Genomic DNA, 8,107 nt, shown 5'->3' on the forward strand with positions numbered 1-8,107 from the left:
GAAGATTTCATTATTGAAAACAAAATTTTCATTGCTTCTGAGCATAGCTGAAATACATAAGTGTACCACCTTGCATACAGGATTAAACAGAAACTGTAAAATGTGTACTAAGTGAAAGTAAGGGTGCCACAGTGAACACAAGAGATAAAATTCTGCTTTAATTCTAATTTAGGGAGACAACTAATATTCAAAGAGATAAGCATATACTTTATCAGCCAATGAAGAACACTATGGATTCTCTTTAATTTCTGATTTTAGTTGTGTCTACTCTCTTTTTTTTTCTGAGTTAGCCTGGCTCAGGGCTTATCAATTTTATCTTTTGAAGAAACCAACTCTTAGTTTTGTTGATTTTGGTTATTGTTGTCCTGTTCTCTATTTAATTTATTCCTCCTCTAATTTTTATTACTTCCTTACTTTAGCTAAATTTGAACTTACTTTGTTTTTTTTCTAGTTTTTGAGGTATAAAGTAATACTATTTATTTGAGATCTTTCTTTTCTAACATGAACATTTATTCTATAAACTTCCCTCTTAGTACTGCTTTTGCTGCATCCTGCAAGTTTTACAAAAAGTTGATTTTTAATTTTTTTTGTCTTCAGGTATTTTTTAGAAATACATATGTTTGTGAATTTTCCTGTTTTCTTTCTTTTTCACTATAGTTTAAGAAGATACTTGGTGTATTTCAAATTTCTTAAATTTGCTAAGATTTGTTTTGTGACTAACATGCAATCTATCCTGGAGAATATTGTCTATATGTTGGAGAAGAACATGTATTCTGCTGCCAAAAAGTTCTGTATACATCTGTTATGTCCACTTGAACTATGGCATTGTACATGTCTGCCATATCCTTATTGACTTCCTCTCTAAATATTATATCCAGTATTGTAGAGGGGTACTAAAGTCTCCTGTGATTTTTATATTTCTATCAACTTCTCCCTTCATATCTGTCACATTTGTTCATATATTTAGGATCTCTGATGTTGAGTGCATATAAATGTATAATTGTTATGTCTTCTTGCTAAATTGACCCTCTTTATCATTATATGGTGATCTCCTTTGTTTCTAGTGGTAGTTTTTACTTAAAGTCTATTTTGTCTGATGTAAGTATATCCACCTGCTCTCTTTTAGTTACCAAACACATGAAATATTTTTTCCCATTCCAAAACTCATATCATAAGGCCACCTTGATTCCAAAGTCACATAAAAACATCATAAAAAAAAACCTACAGGCCAAACCTGACCAGTGCAGCTCAGGTCATTGGTTGTTATCCCACAAGGCAAAAGGTCACTGGTTTGATTCCTAGTCAGGGTACATACCTAGGTATATGTAGGTTCAGTGCTCAGTCAGGGCTCACACTAGAGGCATCCAATCTATGTTTCTCATCCTCTCTTTCTCTCTCCATTCCCCTGTCTGTGTTAATAAACTAAAATTTTTTAAACAATGTGTGAAGTTTAAAAAACCTACATGCCAATATTGCTGATAAACATTGACTCAAAGATCCTCAATAAAATGTTAGCATACTCAATTCAGCAGCATATTAAAATGATTATACACCATGATCAAGTGGGGTTTATCTCTGAATGCAAGAATATTTCAACATATGCAATATACCACAATAACAGACTACAAGACAAAATCCACATGATCATCTGAATATATGCTTAAAAGGTGTTTGACAACATTTAGCACTGTATCATAACAAAAATCTCAACAAAGCAGATACATTAGAAACATACCTCAACACAATAAAGGCCACATGTGAATAACCCATAGACAACGTCATAATCAATGGGGGAACCTGAAAGTTTTGCCTGTAAGATCCAGAATAATGCAAAGATGTGCACTCTCACCACTACTATTCAACATAACCCTGGAGTTCATAGAGGGAAATCAGGCAAGAAAATGAAGTAAAAGACATTGTAAGCTGAAAAGAAAACATAAAATGATCTCTATATGCATATGGTGTGATTAGGTATATAAAAAACTAAAAGACTGTATACATACACACACAAATAAAAAACCCATTACAACTAATAAATGAATTCAGCAAGGTTGCAGGAAACAAAATCAACACATAAAAATCAGTGGTGTTACTGTGTACTAACAACAAATAATTTAAAAGGGAAAATTTAAAAATCCCACTTACATAAGCAACAAAAATAAATAAAATACTTAGGAATTAACCAGAGGTGAAAAAACTTGTATAATGGGAATTATAAAACGTTAATAAAGGAAATTTAATAAGACATAATAAATGGAAAAACAACTATTTTCAAAAATTGGAACAATTAATATTGTTAAAATGTATATACTACCCAAAGCAATCTATAAATTCACTACAATCCCTATCATATCCCAATGATATGTTTTTTTACAAAGATAGAAAACAAATCTTAAAATTCATATGGAACCACAAAAGACCCTGATTAACCAAGGTAATCAGGAACAAGAAAAACAAAGTTGGAGGCTTCACACTTTCTGACTTCAACCTGTATTACAAAGCTATAATAATCAAAACAGTATGGTACTGACATAAAAAATAGACATAAAAGTCAATGAAACAGAATAAAGAACCCAGAAATAAACCCAAGCATTTATGGTCAACTGATCTTCAACAATGGTGCCATAAACACACAAGTGGGAAAGCAGAGTCTCTTCAACAAATGATCTTGGAAAAACTGTGCATCACATGTAAACAAATGATAACAGGCCCTCATGTCACACTGTATAGAAAAATGAACTCTAAATGGATTAAAGGCTTAATTGTAAGTCCTATAAATTCCTAGACGGAAGTGGAAAACTCTTCTTGACATTAGTCTTGAAAGTTTTGTTTTTTTTTTTGGATATGACACCAGAAGCACAGGCAACAAAAACAAAAATAGACAGGGGGATTACATCAAACTAAAAACCTACCTCTTCACACAAAGGAAAGAATCAACAAAGTTAAAAGCATCCTATGGAATAGGGGAAAATATTTACAAATCATTTATCTGATAAGGGTTGCTATATAAAAGATATAAAGAACACACAATTCCATATCCAAAATACAAATAACACAATTAAAAAATGAGCAGAGGACCTAAATAGACACTCCTCAAAAAAAAATCAAATAGTTAAGAGGTATATGAAAATGTGCTTAACATCTCTAATCAGAGAAATGCAAATAAAATCACAGTGAGCTTTCACCTCACACCAGTCAGTATAGATATTACTAAAAAGACAAAAATAAGTGTTGGAGAGGATGTGAAAAAAAGGGAACCCTTGTATACTGCTGGTTGGAATGTAAATAGCACAGTCATTGTGGAAAACACTATGGAGATTCTACAAAAAAAAAAAAAAAAAGATATACCATATGATGCAGCAACCTTGTTTCTGGGTATATATCTAAAGGAAATAAAATCACTATGTCAAAGAGATATTTTTACTCTTATGTCTATTATAGCATTATTCACAACAGCCAAAATATGGAAATGACCTCAGTGTCTGTCTACGCATAAGTGGATAAAGAAAATGCAATATCAAATACTAATGGAGTGGGGGATGGGGCAAGACAGAGGAGGACAAAGGGAGGGATTGGGACAAGTGTAATAGAATAAACAACGATAAAATAAAATAAAAATACATATATACACACACACACAATGAAATATTATCCAGACTTAAAAATGAAGAAAATCCTGCCATTTGCTGCCACGTGGATGGAGCTGAAGGATATTATGCCACGTGAAATAAGCCAGACATGGAAAGGGAAATACTGCATGATCATGCCCATGGAATCTAAAACATCTAAACTCAGAGAAGGAAAGAGGAGAATGGTAGTTGTCAGTGGCTGGGATTGAGAGGAGACTGGGTGATGATGCTCAAGGATTAAAAAGGTTTAGTTATACCAGATGCGTAATTTACAGATATCTAATATACTACCTGATGAGGATAATTAACAATGTGTTACTGCATACTTGAAATCTGGAATGAGGGTAGAACTTAAATGTCAACATGTACACATGCACACACACTGGCAACTATGTAGAGGGAATTCATATGCTATTAATTAATATGTTATGACTTTAATAATCTTTTCATAATGTATACTTACCTCAAAACATGAAGTTTTATACCTTAAATGTACACAATTTTTATAAGTCAAAGATGTCTCAATAAAGCTGTTTTTAAACCTAGAATTTTAATAAAGGTTTATTGGTAAACCAAGTAAAAAAGAACAATATAGAAAAAGTAAAGCAAGGCAGTTGGTTGGTGACTGGTCCTGAGTATAAGGATAATCTGTTTTGGAGCTCATATTTATTGCAATTAGAAAATTCAAAAAGAGCTTTGTCTTTTCTCTGTTTTAATATTACTTTCTCATGTCATATTAAGATCATTTTTACAACTTAAAACATTAAAATATCAAGGTTACATATTTCAAAGTCTTTAGATTATCAAATTGCAAATGTGCTAGCAAAATACTAAGATGCAGTGTAAATTGGCCAAATATCTTGAGTTACTACTGTTTTTAAAACTATTCTCTTTCACTCCAGGCTAAATTGAATTTGCTATTAATTGCATTCTATTGACCTTTGAATTGGATCAGATAATCTTAATTTTGTGAGCCAGGACACTATTTTGTGATGCTGCACACTGCTTACTTGCTACCCTCCACTTTAAAGCAATTGCAGTTTCAGGAAACAGTGGACATATCAAACCAGTATATACAATCCTTTGAACATTTGAAACTAGTTTCTATTCTTACTTAGAACATCGGTGGAAAGTCCACCTGGAAAAAAATTCCATAGGACACAGAACAAGATGAGAAACTGGACCTTACTGTGAACTAGAAGTACCTGTTGTCTCTAGGCCAGATGTTCGTGAGTGGGTGTTTTCTCAGAGGAAAGGACCCTCAGAGGTGCTCCTGTCAACAACTGTGGAAGTGGAAGCACTGGCACACCTGGCTGATGCATCCAAGAGATGAACATGGATTCCCTGCTAATAAATGTGTGACATGTCAGTTATTGCCCAAAAATTACCAAGCAAGGAAACTCATTGCCCCCAAATCAGGTTAAACTTGGAAAGATATTAAGTTGACTTAATTTAACATCTGTAATACAGGTGTTTTTGTGCTGTCTTGACCCAGTTTTCAAGACCTGGTTAGAGACTATTTAATTCCCTTTCTTGAGCAACTGATTAAGTCCACACCCTCAACAATTTTTCCTATGGGACTCTCACACTCTGGGCCACTACACAACCACCCTAATCACCCCAGGGCCAAGTACCAGAAAACCAGAGACAGCCTATGTCCAGAGCCCACTGAAATTATTCAAATTAGCCAGACCTACCTAAATTTGTGTATCCTTCCTCACCATTTCTTTCCAACAGAAAGCATGATAAAAGGTGTTTTCCCACAGTTTCCCTCTTTCTCTGCCTCCTAACCATTCCCATGGAATTCCTGAGGGCCCAGTGTTTCCCCTGGGAACTGTAGGTAACAAAACAATAAAAGCCTAGTTTTTCTCTCTTAATCTGTATCAGACCTCTGCAAACCTCACTTGGGGTAATAGGGTTAAAACAACCTCCTCATCTTCTTAAAGAGAAAAGAAATACACAGAAAAGGGGAGTGAATTGCCTGGAGCCTCACTGTTCTTGGTAGAGATGGATCCAATATTCAGGCTTCTGATCACAATCTCTTAATCCACAACTCCTTTCTTTAAACTGTACATGAAAAGCAGATTACCAGAGAATGTCATGTAATAAATAATATATCCCTAATGGACTAAGCATTACTAGAACTTACCACTGTGTTTGGCACTGAATATACACTACAATTCTTCAAGGTGTATATTATAAAACTCAGTTTATACTTGAGAAAACTGAAACTCAGAGAGAGGAAAAGGCTCAGTGGACAAAGTCACTTTGTACTTCATTATACAAGAAGCTGATGCGGACACCGGCTCATGGGGTCCACCACATTGTGGACAAGGCACGAGAAATTCACACAGACTACTGAGTCCTATGGAGGAAAAGGGCTAGCATGGCTTTTCTCTCAAGGGGAGCAAAAGCCACGGCCCTTGCTGTGACCATCCTTTAGTCCTTTATTGGGCTTCTCGGCACATTACATGATGCTCCTCATTTACTATACACAGGTTCGCTTTAGGTGGTTACCTTTTACAGAAAACAAAAGAGATAATGTGGCTAATCACATCACAGAAGAAGAATATTTGCAAATGCAAAGGGAAAAGTGGTTGAACCAGTTACACTCCATACTGGGAAGATTTAGCACAAATTTTAGAAAGTTACAGTAAACACTTGCTGCTTCAATTCAGGGTGAGGGAATTTTAGCAAAAGCAGGTCTCAAAGTGGCCTAGGTACATTACAGGCCTGATTCCCCACAGAACCTATCTGTGGGCGTGGGTCCTATGAATCTCCAAGTGGGAGCTGGGCCCATGCCACACAGGATGGTCTCTTATAAGAAGCAATTCATAGTCATAACTCAGATGCTGAAGCTCCCAAAACAGTGTAGCAGGCACAGACTTTCTCAAATGATCTGAAGTTCATTAAAGTCAAAGGTTCTTCTTCCTACACTGGTGGAAGAGTAAAGATCAGGTCAGGGAGGAGGTTAGTGGTAGTTGGGAGTTTTTTAATTTTAATGAACCCAGAGGGGAAATTGGCATAATCTAAATGAGGAGAATATGTATTTCCTATTCTTTTCTCTTTTCATTTAAACATATCCCACACTTGTTTTTCTTATATTTGTTGAATGCAGATAATGTATAAGACATTGTTCCAAGTATTTTATTGTTTTATTTTATTTTTCTTTTCCAAATGAGCTGGTTTAATTCCAGGTGGCACAGAAGTCAGGATAGAACAAAGACTAAAGAATATCCTTTGATGGGATTCTGGGCTGGGTTGACTCTGACCTCACAGCTAAGGCTGAAATGGCACAGTGAGGAGAACTAAAGAGATGAGCCACTGTATTATCATCATCATCACCATCAGAACAAAAGTTTATTCTTAAATGTATAACAGGCTCCAAGACAAAACTTCATCCTAGCTATAGGTGGCAAGAGACATGACAGGAATCCAGATGTTAAAACAGGAATGGAATTAAGGATCATCATTGTTCCAGGTACAAGGAAGAACTCATTTTTTGCTAGATTCCTTAATTTCACCTGTGGCCAGGGTGGCCTTCCCCAAATCCTTCACTTTTAGCTCCTTTAGTTTCTTCTGCTCCCATTTTTGCTTCTGCCTAAATGCCTTCTCTCATCCATCTCCTTGGCCTTTTTCTTGGGCTGCTGTAAGGGCTTCTTCTTGTCACCTTTGCTGCCAGACATGGCACCTGCTACCTCTTCTCTAGACCTTGCCACTGGAAGCTCCTGTTCATGTATTTTACATATAATTCTCACAACAATCCCCTGAGATATTATTAACCATTTTGTGGATGAAGGTATGGAGGCACTCAGCAAGCAGCATGCTCCAGACTCTGTTCTCTTAGCCACTATGCTAAATTTCTTCTCTCATATGACACATGCTCATAAATCTGCTCTACCTGTGCATTTTTCCCAGTGAAAAGGTCCAACTAAAATATACAGGAAAGCCTAGAAATTATACACAATTTCATACATCTGTCCCTGGGATTATTTCTATATTATACCAAGGTATATTTTTGCTCTTTGAACATTGGGGTGGAGAGAATGCTATTAACTGTTGTTAGAATCTGTGCTATGACCAAAGTGGAAATGGAGTGATTTTCTAAGGAACCAGATTTTCTGGGTATCTGAGGAAGAGGGAGACTAGCTGTGGGAAATTTATTTTCTCCATAGTGACTCTGGCTACCTTGAGCACTTCAAAGCTAAGAGTAAAATTAAGCTCTCTATATTTGTGCAGGTTGGACTGTAACATATTTGTGGTTATTTGATTTTTCTCATGAGAAATAATGAAGTTTTAAGGAAGAAGATGTATGGTATCATGGAAGGATGGCTGGCATGAGAGCCAAGAGCCAGTTTTAGCTGTGTCCATTTAGCTTTATTCCTTCAGCTTCACTTGAATTATGTAGGCTGAAGTTTTATCCTCCAAGTATTTAAATTGTTAAGGCACAATAAATAATACAGAGTTCTGGAAGACTG

The 8,107-nt window shown here is 35.6% G+C and overlaps 1 long non-coding RNA gene across 1 annotated transcript; it reads left to right on the forward strand.

The window, feature by feature from the left end:
* The first annotated feature begins 348 nt into the window (after positions 1 to 348).
* Positions 349 to 7,333, forward strand: LOC118499903. The gene is made up of 3 exons (XR_004902443.1): positions 349 to 359; positions 704 to 712; positions 6,981 to 7,333. It is a non-coding gene; the product is annotated as an uncharacterized LOC118499903 (long non-coding RNA).
* The last annotated feature ends 774 nt before the right edge of the window (positions 7,334 to 8,107 follow it).

This window comes from Phyllostomus discolor, chromosome 4, assembly GCF_004126475.2.
Source record: "Phyllostomus discolor isolate MPI-MPIP mPhyDis1 chromosome 4, mPhyDis1.pri.v3, whole genome shotgun sequence".
Lineage (NCBI taxonomy): Eukaryota > Metazoa > Chordata > Mammalia > Chiroptera > Phyllostomidae > Phyllostomus > Phyllostomus discolor.